Here is an 18,949-nt window from a genome sequence, read left to right as displayed (position 1 = left end):
TTTCCAAAATTTTAAATAAAATATTGCCAAAATAATATCATGGGGTCCGATAAGACCGAAATTTCGTTTCAGAATTTTGAACCTGGTAAGCGCTGCCTAAACTTGATGATGCTTGGTTTTGAATCCGTGATGATCCAGTAGTTTTACCTAATGGAATCACTTTGTACTCCCTAAGTTTGTAGTAATTTGGCACTATTATATTTCAAAATATAAGGCACAACCACCCTTAATTTAAAGACTAAGAAATAATTATTATCACGTCATAGTTTGGATTAATCTAATAAATTATCACCCAATAAAATTAGAGATCTTAATGGTGGAGAATTTAAATAATAATATTTTAGTGGAGAAGATGTGTTAGTTAATGGCATATATGTATGTATGCCTTATATTATGGAACAACCCTGAAAAGTAGTTGTGTCTTATATTATGGCAAAATTTACTGTGGGACATCCAAAAAACGTGTAATTAGCTGGGAGACACCGCAAAAACGCTTATTTGCTACAGGACACCAAAAAAAACTGGTAATTAGCTGTTGGACACCTGCTGGATTATTTTATTATATCCGAAGAAATTGGAGAGAGAAACAGCTTTGTAAGTACGATTCTACCCTTTGAATTTTTTTCTTTTTATTTTTTCTCCATCCTTCTCTACTCCTACTTCCTTATTATTCTCTCTCTCATTCTTTCTCTCTTTAGCCCGAGGGAGCGCCGGTGACCGGCGCAGCGAGGCGCGCGCCAGTGCGGGCACCTCGGTTGGGGCGGCGTTGCGCAGGCACCTTGGTCCACCGGAACGTCGCCGAGTTGTAGATGAAGACGGTGGAGCACTTCGTGTACGACAGCCCGAAACGCGACCGCGTGCTGCGGAGGTCGCCGACGCCGGTGCTGGAGTCGGGCCCCGTGAACACCCCCATCACGGCGATCAGCGGCGGCCCGATGAGCAGCCCGTCGACGCCGAACTGCGGCCCGCGCGTAGTCGAACAGCGCCGCCCCGCTCCCGCCCACCTTTGGCAGCACCACCGCCGCCGTCGCTGCGGCGTCCGTGTCCGTGTCCGGCCAGTAGAAGAGGAAGGCGTCGAGCGTGTCGTAGTAGTCGTCCGTGCTTCGGTACCCCTGTGGGCTGAACCTGCCGAACATGACGGCATGACCCCGCCGGCGGCAGCGGCGGTGGTCGTGCAACCAATGATGGTGGAAGTCCGTTGCGCTGAAGCCGTCCACGTTGGCCTTGTAACAGCATCTCAGCTCGCGACCTGCACACGGAAATTAATAATTAACCAAGAATTACTTACTGATCAGTAATTGAGCAGGAATTAAATCATCATCAAGAACAAGATGATTTTGGTTTTGCCTCTGAGGTGGGTGTTGGCGACGAGGGACATGGGGAACGGCGGTGCGACGTCGTGGAACTAGAACTCCGGTGGCGGCGGCGCGCTTCTGCCGCAGTTGAAGAGGCTGCGCAGGGTGACGAATCTCGCCGCCGGCCAGTAGCTGCAGGTTGGACTCGAACTCAGAGAAGCCACCAGCGATGTGGGGCCCACGTTTGGATTCCTTTGAGCCAAGGGCAAACTTGTCTTTAATAATTTTTTCTCTCTCCAATTTCTCCGGATATAGTAAAATAATCTCGCGGGTGTCCAGCAGCTAATTACCAGTTTTTTGTGGTGTCCTATAGCAAATAAGCATTTTTGCGGTGTCTCCCAGCTAATTACACGTTTTTTTGGATGTCCCGTAGTAAATTTTGCCTTATATTATAGAATGGAGGGAGTATCCCAGTACAACTCTTTAGAAACAACTTACCATAAAGGCTTGGCCACCTCAAAAAGCTTACCCAAAGGGAGCGCACACGCCAATCCTTCTCACTGTATATATGGAAAATCTGAAATGAAAGAAATCAATGAGTTTTTCAGCACAAGGAACTATCAGCGATAGCTTTGATTGCAAGGATCAAAGAAGAGGCAAAAATCTGGACCCTAGCAGGAGCAAAAATATCTTGTTGAGCTTTTACGTTAATTTTCTTGTGTAAATTTTAGTTTTACTTGTACATTGTTTTTGTTCTTTTCTATTCAATCAAATTAGCATTCTCTCAGTGCCGGTTCGTTAAGAAAAACTATTTACATTACAAACGAAAGAAACTGGGCCGTGTTTAGTTGTAAAATTTTTCTTTAAACTTCCAATTTTTTCATCACATCAAGACTTTTCTACACATAACTTTCAACTTTTCTGTCATATCGTTCCAATTTCAACCAAATTTCTAATTTTAATGTGAACTAAACGCATCCCATGTTCTTATAAATCCCTGTGTGGAAACTAGCATCACTAGGGTCTTGGGGGTTGTTTGATTCCTAGCTAGCCTCAACATGCATGCATTACTTTATTTGATTGGTCATATTGCATTAATGATGACTCACCATACTTTTCAGCTATATGATCCTGCTTGTCAGTAGCCCAACGTACTTTTTAATCAAAGCTAAGATGCGCTGACGTTTAATTTGTTAGGCAATCCACAACTTTGTCTGTGGATTGATAAGGTAATTAAGTCACTTGCCAAACAACACCTGCTGTTAAAGTCATGTGTGGCATGAGTGTAAATGGTTTATGTACGTCTCTCATGTAATAAGAAGTTGAATCTGAACACTTAAAGTTGGAAGTTCCAAATTTCAAATTTAGTCCAGAATAGAGAACGGCGGTTGTGTATCAGCCAAAAATCAAGTGGGCAGTCGTTTGCATCGATCTTGTAGCAAAATATATCGGTGATTGTAATTGTACGAGTAATTTTACAGAAGAGCTACATCTAAATCAATCCACACATCTACAACATTCATCCAATAAAAAGCAACTTAATTACGTGTTGATTTGACATAACCTATAACCTATAACAATAAATCTGGACATAAGGTTGTCCAGATTTATTACACTAGGTGATGTCACTTAAGTCAGAGGGAGTACATTTTAGCGGCTATTGTTGTAGCAGTATTAAAGAGAATCTTTACAAGTATGGCTATATATTGATCCATAAACCCACATGTTTGTGGCTATTGTTATAGCAGTATTAAAGAGAATCTTCACTAGTATTAGGGAAAATAAGCTAGCTAGCTAGGGCTGTTTACGTTAATTAGTTGTAATCAATTTAGCCCTGTTAGTCGGTCTTAATTAATATTCACCTCAATTGACCTAATAAATGGCCCGCACGAGAAAAGCATAAAATGTGTGGTAGTGGATTTATAGGGCCCGTTAGGTAGAGCTTTAACTTCTAAATTTAACTTTAGGAGTTGAGTTTGGAGTGGAGTTATGGAGATGCCTAAATGGGGGGTGGATCCAGCATAGGGACGACGATGTGAAAGACCATGAGAGCCCCCACGAAGTTTCAGCTAATTTTTTTTTACCATACATAGATGGGAGGGAGGATTGTAGCTTTATCTAGTTTATTTAGACCCCTCTGCTATTTTTTTCTGGATCCGCTAAACCTAGCTCTACCTATCTAGTTCATTTTAGGAGTGCGCTCGACACAGCTCCGCTCCTATTTTAGGTGGAGCTGAAACTGTTTGGCTAGGCTCCAGCTCTAAGAGAGTTGAATCTGGAGCTGGAGCAGTGCCAAACATATCCATAGCACCTCTATGATTCAATAAATCACATCTAAATTATGTAGTGTTTATAATATATATTACATACATGTGGACATTTCTAATAGAAATTTAATGACTTCAGGGATTTTCATTAGCTTTTATCTGTTTGAGTAGTGTTAAGAGGATCTCCTGTGAATGTGTTTTGTGATGTGCGTGCACAATGACGTGTGCACGCTTGCGTCTTCTATGTAATGAAAATAAGTGGCCGCCCTGGTTTTAAAACGGACTCATGCGCACCACATAAATCCAACGGTTGACAGTAGTAATAGCATTGGACATATTTTTATGACAGAAGAAAATGATAGATTAGGACTAGGGAAGTCTGAAAAAGAAAATTCAGAAACCACAGATACGGCTCAAAATCAACAAACAAAAAACGACAAAGCCTTAGCCACTTGCTATATTATTGATATGCTACACCATATACTCCAAATTTTAGATGTATGAGCACGACAAACCTTACATGTACTCCCCATTGTTCGTAAAAGCCTCACCTAATACATTAATTTGTTCAGATTCGTCGTAGTAAAATATATCATATTTATATTTGTTATATTGTAATATGTCACATCTAATTTATTTTTTATGGAGAAGTATACGCGTATGTAGGAAGAAACAATTTTTTTTTCCTTTTCTTTTTGCAGTGGGCGCCCGCTGTATGTGTGTGTGTTCGAGCTCAGAAATCAGAATGTGATCCATCTTTCAGTACCTGTCCATTTCACGAGGTTCGCATGACATGTGACACTATGATTTTATCTGGGCTGCTACTGGAAACCACGTCGTACCATGAAAGAGCCCAGGCCAGGCCATGTTGTGTACCATGGAGTGCTCTACGTACATTGTACGCTGGGTTGTCGTCTTGCTCAGTCTGCGTCCAAATTAAATGAGTTGAAAAGCTAGTCGCAGATTGCTATTGGCCAGCTCAATGTTCACCTATTTGCCGGTAACCTAATACTCGCCCCGTATAAAATTATAAAGTGTTATAGTATGTTGTAAAGTCAGCATTGATAATATTTGACTTGTTATTAAACTAGCAACATATGGTATCGATCATTAGATTTATGTTGGAAAATATTTTCATACATGCCAGTGTTAACGATAAGACATACATCCTATACATAGGCTCACTATATATATACAAAATAACTGCATACTCCCTCTCCATCACAGAATATAGTAACCTAGAATTGGATGATACTTATCCTAACTAGTAGGATATTCGTAGTACTAGCATATATATATATATACACACACATAAACTAGAATTGGATGAGACTTATTCTAATTAGTAGGATAATTTATATATATAGGAGTTGGATTTTTTGCACGTGAGTTCACGTGTGCCCACAATCTACACCCTATATGTGGCTTGAACGAATATTAGGACAAGTATATTAGGTGCTAATAAAATGTACCATGCATGATGTTTACGTTATACTATATTTTTTACAAGTGTAAAATACCTTGTTTATGTAATTTTTGTATTTCCTGTATGCAAAACTTGTTTATATAGTTTACCTTGTTTAGCTTGTTTATATAAATTATCTTGTTTATGTAGTTTTTGATGGTAGGATATATATCATTTTTGCAAGATGACAATTTGGTGATATAGTAGATATATTGTTTTGTCATTTTGACTAAATATCATGTTATAAACAAAATAAGGGTTAGAGAAATACAATGCACTAGATATATAAATGCCATATATGATTGTTATTGAAAAAATTTATTTGGTAAAATATGCAACATACATGTTAGACATATTGTGAACCAACCTAATCCTAATCTTTTCTCCCTATAGTAAGTATTCATTTGGTTAAGGTTAGGTACATTTTGCAGCACGAATCTTGGAACACATCAACAGTGTAGATTGTAGGTACATGTGAACCCGAGTGCAAATATGCATTTTCATATATATATATATATATATATATATATATATATATATATATATATATATATATATATATATATATATATATATATATATATATATATATATATATATATATATATATATATATATATATATATATATATATATATATATATATATATATATATATATATATATATATCAGGGTTATGGATACCACATACCTAATAGTAGTTGACTAAATCTCGGCAGGACCCACCACATACCATGTCCTATACGGAAACAACCTGCGGATATAGGAGGAGTTCCGGATAAGGAAAGACAACCAGAGTTCTACATGGAAACGACAAGGACTACTCGGATTGTATCCATATTGGTTTCTCTAGTTCTACTTGGATAAGGGGACACCTATGGGTATAAATACAAGGCCCCCTAGGAGGAGATGGGACACACCCACCACTATCAACATACATGGACAACATACATGGAACAACAGAAGCCACAACATACAAGCCAACATACGCCAAAACAAGACGCCGGATATCGACTTCAGGGATAAGCACGACTAGTCCCCTACGGTGTCTCCGGATACTGTCAGGAGAGACGAAAGCGCTATCTCTGATCTCGCCGGGCACGGATTCGAGGAGGAAGACTACCCTGTTGTCGACTACGAGTCAGACCTTCAGACTGCCATGTCGACAAAAGTTAGATAGGCTACCCCAAATATTGTACTGGTGTGATTATAGTGAATAAGAGCAATACCAGCTTCGGCCAACAGGATGTAGGGTTATTACCTGACAATTCAGAGGCCCGAACCTGTATAAAAATCCTCGCCTCCGTCTCTTTTACCTCAATTTCGCGTATATGCTAGTACTAACGATCCTCATACTATGCAAATACCGGAATCGCGACATCAAACATCGACAATGGCGCGCCAGGTAGGGGTATTTTTGGTGCTTTAGGATTTCGACGAGATGGGTTTAAGAGATGGATTCTCCAAAGCTACTCGACGACTTTGGCTTTAGGGAGATCCAACCCAACCGAGGTGTGTTTTCCGGCGGAGCGGGATCCTCAATCTCCGTCAAAGACATCGTCGCCGCGGAGGACGTCTAGCCGATATTGCCGGCCACACGACTTCAGCACTGACCGACCACTTCAATCCGACAACTGCCGCCAAAGAGCGTACGCCCTCCAGATTGGATACGTGGGGCTCTTTACCGAGAACAAGATTGTATCGGTCAGATGCTCTCTCGTCAATGGCTGCCATACCTTCTATCTTTGAGTCAGAAAGGTGACCGCCCACCGAGTTGGAGTACAGGTGCCCTAACAGAGGGTCCCACTCTGCATATGCAATGGAGATAGCCACGTATCCATGGCAAACAGATACGTGCAGCTTTAATAAAGGTATTCAGTCATTTAATTATTTGTTTAATCGACTGATTCCATAGATATATCTGGTATATATCTATACAGTAACAATTAAGCATTTGAGTAGGCTGTGGTCGAGTACACCCCATTATCGAGAACATTCTCGACATATGCGGAGTTATCACACCTAACCTGCCAACGAAGACCGACGACCTATCTCATAGCACCGGTCATGGCTGGACTATTCGAGAAAAGGTTGTTAACGGATAATTTCTCGTGAACGTTGTCGGCTTGATCACCCGACATGATTGCGAACGGACATCCGGATATGCTATAAGTTGTGTATATGAGTCATGCTGGCCACATGAGATGCACATGTAATAAACCAACTTTAGCACCCCTATAGTTGATTAAGAGACTCCTACTCCTGGTTCTTGAACCAGTAGAATGTAGTGATCTCTCTCGCCTTACTTCAAGTGGTCGAGTTACGACTACTACCTGGTCCTCGACCAGTGGTGTAGTGATTCTCCCACTACTTCCACTTCTAGTGGTCGAGTTAAGACTACTACCTGGTCCTCGACCAGCGGTGTAGCATTTCTCCCACTACTTCCACTTTAAGTGGTCGAGTTATGATTACTACCTGGTCCTCGACCAGAGGTGTAGCGATTTCTCCCACTACCTCTACCTCAACAAAGTTGATATCATGTACACAATAATGCCAAGTGTTTTACCCAGAGATCCCTTACCACAATGACACCTAGCGTTGAAACCTATCCTACTGTCCCTTTACGCCGTCTTGACAAGGCCTCCGAGGAACCTAAGGGAACTTCGGCTGAGGACGCCCAAAGCCGATAAGGCCTTGTCCGATCCTGTAGAGACAAAAGACCATGTAAGATTTGGTCGTGTAAGAGTTCTCGCCGTACGTATTAACCAAGCCGTATAATCGGAAATTGGGTTTTCCAATTTCATGGCTGAGGGCTAGGATCAGTGCTTGTTCAACCGAGGCAGGTCAAAGGTCCAAGAACCTTATCTCCCGAGAACGATTCTCCGATGATAAGGTTGGGGGCTAGAGAGAGTGTATGACTCAACAAACTGACTGATCGAAGTCAGTAAGAGAGAAGACGCTCATATACAAAACATTGGTCTGTAAATTTAATTCATTTTCAGTTTTCCATACATATTATAACATGTCACCCTTTGAGCATTCGCTCGGGGGCTATTTCTATTTAATATTCTTTTCTGAGTGTTGATTTCAGGAAAATTCTATTCGACATTGACGAAGACTCCATGTCTCTATGGTTCTACACCAAGATCGACTAAGGCGAGTACGACAAATGTTGACAAGGCTTCGTCGCAGGCTCTGCGCCTTCTCGTTCACTCGAGAACGGTTGGTGGATCCCGACAAGGAATACGGAATAAAAAGATGGTGTACCCGCCGAGATAAAATTTCTTGACTTCAATCCAAATTCTCGATTACAGCAAGACGGGAGACTTAGTCGTATGCTCTGTACTTTCTTGGTCGACGTCGGAGATTGACTCAGACAAACCCTTTAGGTTCCCGCACGAGGCTGATAAAGGAAGTCTAACGTTATCTCTGAACTCACCGAGAACGATTACATGAGCTCGATAATAGTTACTCCAGGGTCTGCGGTTGAGAATATGAATTTGTTTATTTGCATTGAAGTCGGGGGCTACTGTCAGGGTTATGGATACCACATACCTAATAGTAGTTGACTAAATCTCGGCAGGACCCACCACATACCATGTCCTATACGGAAACAACCTGCGGATATAGGAGGAGTTCCAGATAAGGAAAGACAACCAGAGTTTTACATGGAAACAACGAGGACTACTCGGATTGTATCCATATTGGTTTCCCTAGTTCTACTTGGACAAGGAGACACCTATGGGTATAAATACAAGGCCCCCTAGGAGGAGAGGGACACACCCACCACTATCAACATACACGGACAACATACATGGAACAACAGAAGCCACAACATACAAACTAACATACGCCAAGACAAGACGCCAGATATCGACTTCAGGGATAAGCACGGCTAGTCCCCTACGGTGTCTCCGGATACTGTCAGGAGAGACGAAAGCGCTATCTCTGATCTCGCCGGGCACGGATTCGAGGAGGAAGACTACCTTGTTATCGACTACGAGTCAGACCTTCAGACCACCATGTCGACAACAGTTAGATAGGCTACCCCAAATATTGTACTGGTGTGATTATGGTGAATAAGAGCAATACCGGCTTCAGCCAACAGGATGTAGGGTTATTACCTGACAATTCAGGGGCCCGAACATGTATAAAAATCTCTGTCTCCATCTCTTTTACCTCAGTCTCGTGTATATCTTAGTACCAACGATCCCCATACTATGCAAATACCGGAATCGCGATATCAAACGTCGACAATATATATATATATATATATATATATATATATATATATATATATATATATATATATATATATATATATATATATATATATATATATATATATATATATATATATATATATATATATATATATATATTGGAGTAGGGTTATTACTCGTATTGAGGGATTGAATCGGTATAAATCCTTGTTCCTTTTCTCCTAGATCAAATCTTGCGTATACCCTGGTTCTAACAATCCTCATACTCTACAAATACCATCCGCGGGTATAGCCCATCGACAAAATGATGCTAATTTCATAATTGTTATTGTCAGAGAAGTGGATACCCGAGTTCCTACCCATGGCTGTGAAAGGCGTCAAAGGCCATGTGTCACCATATCCTGCCAATGACAAGTGGGACTGAGAGTTCACTCGGTCTAACGTGCTGCCCCTCCCCCTCCCTGAGCTCGGGGCATAGCCTAAAGCAAGCCCCGAGCATAACCTTCTGCAGACTGATTGAGGTCCCTGACATGTCATAACTGCGATTCGACCCAAGCCGTCATTTCCCCACATCCCATGGCCAATCTCGCATTAATGTGAAGGATTTCAAATCCAACTATTGTGCGTCGGAAACGACAGGCAACAAGACAACATGCTGACCGTGGAACAACCTATCATCACTCCTAAAATGCCGAGGGCGTGGGGTGTCAGGTGACGTGGTTGACTGTTACATCGCCTAGCTTGGCCCACCATGAGCCAGCGCGTCCAACTCACTACGGCTGGCAAGTGGGCCCATTAGGCATCACTAGTGTCCTGGTCATCTACTCCAGGCCACGCGTCAACGCGAGGAGGAGGTGCCCTAGCAACCTTGTCATGCACAATGCTAGCTCGGCTGAGGGAGCTCCTAGGAAGGCCCACAGTGGGCCCCATTTGTCAGCTTGTGATGAAATCCGTCATACCCAGTTCCTTCATGTGGGCTTCATTTGTTAGTGACAGCCACTGTGGTATCCCCTAGGCAAAGTCAGCTATAAGGGGAGGGCCAAGGCCATAGAGAGATGATCCAAAATCAGACACTTGTAGTTCTAGCCAGAGAAAGTTTCACACCATGTAAGATTTGTAAAAAGAGATTGAGAGAAGAACACAACAGAAATAGAGTATTACGCTTCTAAGCAGCCCAAACATGTATAAACCTTTTTCCTCCCTTTGTCTCATGCGACCACAACCTTGTGTGCCGTCACATGTTGCGACCATCGTCGTCTTGCTTTCTTTTACATGTTGCTGCCATCTCGCTTTCTTCCTAAACTCCGGTGAGCTTGCTTGTCGTGCCTCTTATCCCTTGTCTTCGATGATTGCGCTACTAAATCCACTATTACCACTATCTACCATCTAATCCTCTCCGATGAGCTGTTCTCAACATCGATGCCAGTGTGGTTAGTAAGCTGGCATTGGCCGTCCTTTTGGCACTTTGTCGTGCCAACTGTCCACTATATATGGGGCCTGTATCAGCATGACCTCTCTAAGGGCTTCTTTGGAATGTAGCAATTTTACAAAATTTTCACTGGAAATTCTTCAATTCCTACAAAATGCCTGCAAAACTCCTCCAAACAGAATAGGCACCCTAAAGCTGCCCCTTCCCCCATCTCACTCTCCTCCCGAAACAAAAACTCAGTGAAATCCACATGCTTGCCATGGTTTGGGTTACCATCGTCGCTCTAGAAACCCAACCACTAATTAATGAGTTCTTTTATCCCTTTTAACTCCCTCACCGCCAACTAGAGACTGAAGACAATTCCATGCATAGATTGCATGGATTTTGAATCTAAATATAAACAATTAATTAAGGGGTAGGTGATTAGGAAAGTTGCAACTTAAAGATTGGCCTCTTTTTCAATCATATGAAAAGTGAACTATTTACACATAAGATCCCCAAAAATTACACAAGTACTTGTTTGGAACATGATAGTGCTTTATGATCTCGGGTATAAGTACAAGTACATGTATGGAACAAAAGAACAAGGGAAACAAAGGATTAATTTGTGTAGTATTGCTACAGGTCCCCGTGGGTAGTTGGATTTCTCTAAGAGACATATCAATATACATTCAAAGAAGTCTTAATCATGTTTGCATGAATGGTTTATGCATATGTCCTTGTTTTGTCTTGTCCTATCTATCTATGAGACTCTTCGATTTATTTCATTCTATTCCCCGACAAGCATATATAGGTATATACATATAAAAGCAACTTGTTTGATCCATTCAAACAATAGCATAGTACTTGGCCTTTTGTAATTAAAATTAATCGAGTTTCCCTTGGCACCTGGTAAAATGTAGCTAGTCTAGCATATACTCCCTCCGTCTCATATTATAAGGGATTTTGAGTGGATGTGACACATACTAGTAATACGAATCTGGAAGGTGTCACATCCACCTAAACTTATAATATGGAACGGAGGGAGTATATAGGTAGTATCTCATACGCGGACAAACGAATGCCTCATCCAGTTTTCTCCAAGTGTGACTCGATTTTTTTTTCCAATGTTGGTTTTTCTTGCACATGTGTCGAGCAAAGGATGGTTTCTAGCTATATGAAACTAGATGGTTTCTAGCTATATGAAACTATCTTATAAAACTTTCATATATAAAAGACACCAAGAAATTTAAAACCTTAATTACATTTGCAAATTAGAAAACTTTCACCAAGAGAAAAAAAAGTTGTAACAAAAGAGAAAAAAAACATTCATTGACATGTATCAACAAATTAGATATTTCATATGGAGAATAAAAATTTCTACTGCAAAATTTCATTCAGGGAATACTAAAAAAAAGAGAGAATCTATTCTATACCACTGAGTTTGTCATAGTTCAACAATTTACCACTGACTTTGTCTCTTTCTACAATATACCAGTGACTTTATCAATTGTTCTACAATATGTCATTGGGTTGGGCTTATTTTTCAATAATAACTAAAATACCCTTATGGACATAAAAGGTTAACAGTTGATTTATATCATTAGAAGTTTCAAAAATAATATGAAAACTTTTATGTGGCCTCCTTATATAGTATAAAAGTTTGTATATAAGTTTCATTTTTTTCATTTCTATTTTTTAAAACATAACTTATTTGTTATATGCTATATAAAATATATTTTGTGTTGCTGTTTTTAATGCAAATTATCTTTCATGTGCAACATAAGATATTTTTTGCTATTATCTTTTGTGTAAGCTATTTCTCTATGATATACTCCCTCCGTCCCAAAATATAAGCATTTTTAGCTATGAATCTGGACAACTGTGCGTCCAGATTCATAGCCAAAAGTTGTTATATTTTGGGACGGAGGTAGTACCAAACAAAAATATTTTTTTATAAAAAAATACCAAAAAAAATTGAAACTTATGTACATACTTCTTTGTTGTGTAAGGAGGCCATATAAAAAATTTCACATTATTTTGAAACTTTCTAATGAGATAAATTAACCATGTATGTCTCTAAGGGTATTTTGGGTATTTTTTTTAAAAGAGGCCCATCCAAATGACATACTGTAGAACAATTGGTAAAGTCATCGGTATATTATAGAAATAGACAATGTCAGTGGCAAATCGTTGAATTGGGATTAACTCAGTGGGATAGAATAGATTCTCTCTAAAAAAATTATAATCAATAATTCAAAATTCGTTTTTCTTTTCTAAAACTTCCCAATAAATGCCTATACAAGGCTTAAGTAAATGTAATGGCTGAGCTTTTCTTAGAAAAGGGTATTCATGTAAGAGAGTAAAAGGGAAAATGAAAGCGTTCATAGCATGTAACGGAGAAAATAACAAAAATATGAGAAATCGAACAACGTTGACCTATTTGTGCGGCTAAAACACTCACATATAGAATTTTCATACCATAAATGCCTTTAGAAGGTGTCGAAGGGTTGGACCTGGCAATAGTATTGTAGGAACGTAGGGTACGTTGATACTAGGGTATACACGGGATTGGGAATACAAAGCGGGAGACATTGATTTTCATATTGGTTCAAGACCCTAAGGTGGGTAATAGCCCTAATCTAGTTTACATATATAGCTATGGGATCTCTCACAGTGATAACAATGGGGAGTAAGCTAACTGTTCTAGCCTACCGACTAGTCTTCGGCAAGAACTAATCTAGTGACTTGGAGTCGACAACGAGCTTAGGGCTTTCTCCTGGCTGATCCTCGATGTGGCTCGTGGCTATGGATTATCATTTGATCCCCTCTTCTCCTAGGAGGTTTAATATTTATACGGGCAGACAAATGCCTTGTCCAAGTAGAATTCAAGGACTCTAAATAGGCCATGAGCAGATAAGTCCTCATAGTTCCTGGATCGGATTCCGACATCTTGCCTTACCAAGAAAGGAAGTCTGGTCTTATATGTAGAATTTACTAAAATTGGATATACTTCTCCATAGTACATGGTACTTCTGACGGATATGAATAAAAGTATATGAGGTATATCTTATCCATAACATTTATGAAAGGTATGTGAGATACCTCCCAAACATCGGGTCTCGTGGCACTACTCCCTCTATCATAAAATAAACCAACCACTTGCATCACAAGGCAATTTTAGAGTTGAGAGAAAAAAAAGACTTGAATGCCAATTGTTAATAAGGTAAGAGTGAATTGCATTCAATCTACCTTTTATTACCAAACTTTCAGTTAAGACCACCCTTTGCCTAACATTTTCACTTTGAACTACGTAATTTTACCTTTGTATCACTTTGGACCATCTCAACTCTTTTATATCTATCCAAGTCTAGTTTATCCTCGTCAAAGGTATGTTCTACATACATGTTTGAGAGTTCATCAGCGTGCAGGAGCCAATGTAATCAAGATTGTTTAATGTAGTTGAAAAGAAAGTTAGGATGGCAAAAGTGCTACAAAGGTCCTAGTCCAAAGTAAAAACATTTGGTAAAGAGGTGATCCACAGCGAAACTTTGACAATTTAAAGTAAATAATATAGAACTACTATTGGGAGCGTTGCGCGCTCCCATATTCCAAGCGCCAAACGTGTATTAGCCAGGCCCACCTCACCCCACGTTCCATCATCCCGCTCCCACCGTTATCGGAGTAAACGATTTACTTCGAGAAAAACAACTTCTCTAGTTACGATCCCACCCCACATCCCGTCATCCCACTCCTACCGTTATCAGAGTAAACGATTTACTTTGATAATAAAAACAACTTCCCTTTCGATCCCACCCCACGTTCCGCATCATGCTCCCACCATTATCGGAGTAAATGATTTACTCCGATAGAAACAACTTCTCTACTTCTGGTATATATTCTATTTTTCCTGTACCCAACCAACCACTCTCACCCCCACTTCATTTTTTTCCTTTTTTTCCGGATCTGAATCGATCCACCATCCCAGCCCACAGATCGGCGACGCACCATGGAGGAGGACGACGACATCGTGGCGGTGGCCGGCGGTGCTTGAGGTGAAGGCACTGCTTCAGGCCTCGCTGCCGCAGCATCCGCTTCAGATCAATGCCGAAGAGACGTCTAGCCATGGCGAACGAGGTGGACGTCGTGGGGACGGTGAGTTCTCTCAGCAATTCCTAATGAGATTCTTGATTTCTTGCAAGAATTGTATACAATCTATGATTAATTAAATTCTTTATCCTTCTTCATTCTATGCAGTCTGACTTCGATTGGGTTGAGCACTCATCTTGGTGTGCTTCTTTATTCTCCCTTACATGGCGGAGATCCTGTTTGTGATGGTCAATCGATTTGGTAACATCGGCAAGAAACTGTGATTTGTTTCATCACCTCTGTCGTTGCTCAGTTTATGACAATGAGGCGGTGACAAAAACAACGGCGACCTCCATCTTTGGCTTCGTCGCCAGATCCAACTCCTACCGAGGTCGCAGCGGCCAGACTTGGTGCTGCCTCGGCTCCAGCCTGCATCTCCGCCGCTTTGTCTTCTTGCTCTCTCTAGCAGGACAGAAACTCCAATAAGCCATCACGAGGAACTGGGGATGGCGTGTATTGCTGTGTGTGTGTGTGTGTGTGAAATTTTTATTCTTGTGCTTTTACTATGATGTGCATGTAAAATCTTTATTTTTTGTCCCGTGATTTAGGATGCAGTGATTCAATGTATAAGTAAAAAATTTATTCACGTATTATTTGGGGTAAACTAATTAGGCCCCAGTAACTCCCTCCTTATTTATTTTTCCTTTTTTTTCTTGCTTGATGCACTCACTATAAGAAATCATCAACCAAGGCTAGCAATAATGCAATTACTACAAGTTAATGCACCATCAATTTTCATTTATATCGACAATAATACGAATACTACCAGATTTGATCAACCAATGTTGTTCATAATCCAACTACTACAAGCACATGCACCATCAATTTTCATTTATGTCGACAGTAACTCGATTACTACAAGGTTTCACCAAGCATGGTTGTCGTTAATCCAATTACTACAGACACATGCACCATCAATTTTTATTTACATCAACAGTAATTCAATTACTACAAGATTTGGTCTCAGTTTATTGCACACCATATCATAACTACCTCGATTGGAAACAGAGATAAACCAATTACAACGATTATTTTCAACTGACCACCGATTTTACGGATCTGTAATTGATTTACCCCGAATTCAAATAGAACTAATCTACACAGATCGAACGTGGGCAACCGAACACCAGTTTTTGCGGACTCTAGATGCGATGTGTGGTGCTCGGAACAATATTCCGCGCTCTAGCGCTCGGAACAGCGCTACCGGTAAATAATATTGACTCATGTAAATAATATTGGTGGGTGGATAGGCGGTTGGTATTGAACGGATGATACTTTTTGATTCGTGGACTGAAAGTAAGTAAACAGGTAACGGTTGATTTATGTTGAGACAAGGTTTGAAGTTTATTTATTTTGGGACGGATGGAATATATTTTAATTAGTCAAGCTCGTCGCTAATTAACAACATATGTTACTCTTGTTGTTTCTAAAGGAATACTGATAGTGGGTCACATGTCTGATTGGAAATTATAGATCGACACATCTATCTCCTTATCTCACATATATTCACTTATCCCCTCCCAAAACTTTTCTCAACGAAGGTAGAATGCATAAGATCAATTTTTTTCACCGAAATTCCCGTGATCCATCTTTATGAAAGAAAGCCCAAGGTTCATACAGGAACAAAAAAAAAAAATATAACATCTATTGCAGTAGTTGGCTAGAACAGAGAAATACAATAATTGCCGTAGCACTCCCTGCAGCTAGCCCCCTCAGAATTAACTTTTCAACAAGAGTGATCTGTTCTCAAAAAACAAGAGTTATCAGATTTTAATTTTATTTTTCTAAATATGCATTGAATATTCCAACCTATATATCTTTGCCAATGAAAGATCATGTAGAAAACTAGTTGGCCATTGGGCAGTGTCCCCTAGTTGTGTAGCAAGGGTGGAGGCACCTTATGTCGACAATGACAATGGTGATTGTGAAGTGGTATGGAGGATGACGAGAATCAAGGATAGAGCTAGCTACGACCTAGGAAGAAGTTGTGGATCGGATAAGGAAAAAAACCTGTCAACAACACCCCATATCCATTGGTCATCGATTGGTATTCCTTTGACAGCAAGTATATATGTGTTCTCAGGCCCCATTTGGTAAAGCTACAAACTCCAACTCCCAACTCTAGAGCCTGTTTAGTAGAGCTCCAACTCTTAAATTTAGCTCCAGGATATGGGTCTAGAGTGGAGTTGTGGAGCTGCCTAAATCCAGCTCCACCTATCTAGTTTATTTTGTGAGAGAGCTTCACCCAGCTCCACTCCTATTTTAGGTGGAGTTGAAACTGTTTGGCTGAGCTCCAGCTCCAGAAGAGGTGGAGGTGGAGCTGGAGCTGGAGCTGTGCCAAACAGGCCCTAAACTCCAACTCCAGTGGGAGCTGGCTCCTATAAAAGCTGAGCTGGGAAAAAAAATATTTGGCTAGATTTATCAGCTCCACGCCACCACGTGCCTTGTAGCCATTTCGTCGAACACCTGGATGGCGTCGCCTTGCCGTTGCCGCAGCCGGTCAGCCCGCGAGCCGCCGCCACTCGTGCGTTGCCCTGCTGTTGCCGCCGCAGCCGCCGTAGCCGCCGCCTGGGTCATGCCTGTCGATGCCACCACCTGCCGAGGCTGTCGTTCTGCTGCCCTAGCCACCGCCCACCGCTGCCGACACGACCCGCCCACCGCCATCACCTGCCATCGCCGATGCAAACACCGCTGCTCTGCCCGTGTGGCGCCGCAAACTCGCCGCCGCCGCCTGTCGACACCGCCACCCGCGCGCCGCTTGTCAACGCCACCACCGTCACAGCCCGCTGTCGTCGGGAGGAGGATGGGGAGGAAGATGAGAAGGAGAGAGAACGGGAGGAGAGGGGATAGGAAGGGGTAGCTCAATGGCATATCACGTAATTAAATGAAAAATATAAAAATTGAAGATGTTTTTGCTGGTACTTTTGGTACGTCATCCGTATTTGAGTCGGTTTTTAAGGTCGTTCGCTTTTGAAAATACATATCCGTATTTGAATCGGGTTTTAAGTTCCTTTGCTTTTGGAAATACATAACGTATAAGAAATCTATTTAAAAAAACTCGCATGCTAACTTGACATGATTTTCTAGACAAATATATATCCAAGCGAATTCTCACAATGAATTTCACAGTGAACAATAATAAGATTAAAATAGCTTCACCCGTTGCAACGCACGGGTATTTTTTCTAGTCTTAACTAATTAAAAGATTCGTATTTTTTCCAATCGTCACCTCGTCCGTGCGCTATTTTTTCGTCCGTGCCCCCCCCCAATCGTCCGCCCCCAAAATCCCATCATACAAATTGAATCGGACAGGGAAAACTGAAACATATACACACAACCAAAATCCCATCCGGAATTCCATCATACAAATTGAATAGGAGAGGGAAAACTGAAACATATACACACAAATTTTATCCAAATCCTAGAGAAAACACTACTACAAGAACACAAATAAAAAAACCAAACCGGAAGGGGAGGGTGCCGCCGCCGCTGCTGAACCACAACCGCCTCCCGCTGGATCCGGTGGAGGGCGGCGGCCGCCTCCCGCTGGATCCGGCGGAGGGGAGGGCGTCGCCGCCGCTGGGACACCGGGCTGCCACCGCCTCCCCTCCCCTCCCGCTGGATCTAGACGCCGGGCCACCACCATCTCACCGCCACCTCCCCTCCCACTGGATCCAGCGGAGGGGAGGGCGCCGCCCCACCACCACCGTCTCCCCTCCCGTCCCTCCAGGAAACCGGGCCGCCGCCGCCTCCCCTCCCACTGGATCCGGCGGAGGGGAGGGCACCGCTACCACCACACAGGAGACGGAGAGGAAGAGGGTGCTGCTGGCCATGGGGAAGGAGCCATGGAGGGGGAGGGGACGGAGGAAGAGGGTGCTGGGAAGGAGCCATGGGAGGGGAAGGGGGACGGCATGCGTAGAGGGTGAGGGGAGGGGGAAGGAGTCGCCGGATGAGAAGGAGATAGGGGCGGGCGGAGAAGAGAAAAAAGAGGCGGGCAGAAGTAACGAGATAAGGGCGGGCGGAAGTAACGAGGCGCGCCGCTCTCTCGCTCTCCGCTTGTGTCCACCATCACGCTCGTATGGGCAATTTTTTTTTAAAAAAAAGTCAGAGCAAGCAATTAATACATGATTAATTAATTATT

At 41.8% G+C, this 18,949-nt stretch overlaps 1 pseudogene; it reads right to left on the bottom strand.

Annotated features, from left to right (window-relative positions):
* Positions 1-692: 692 nt before the first annotated feature.
* LOC4338835 (uncharacterized) lies at positions 693-18,641 on the bottom strand (annotated as a pseudogene).
* Between the last annotated feature and the right edge of the window lie 308 nt (positions 18,642-18,949).

The sequence above is a fragment of the Oryza sativa genome, chromosome 5, assembly GCF_034140825.1.
Source record: "Oryza sativa Japonica Group chromosome 5, ASM3414082v1".
Lineage (NCBI taxonomy): Eukaryota > Viridiplantae > Streptophyta > Magnoliopsida > Poales > Poaceae > Oryza > Oryza sativa.
Note: the sequence above shows the minus strand (reverse complement) of the source record. Positions and strands in the feature narration are given on the sequence as shown.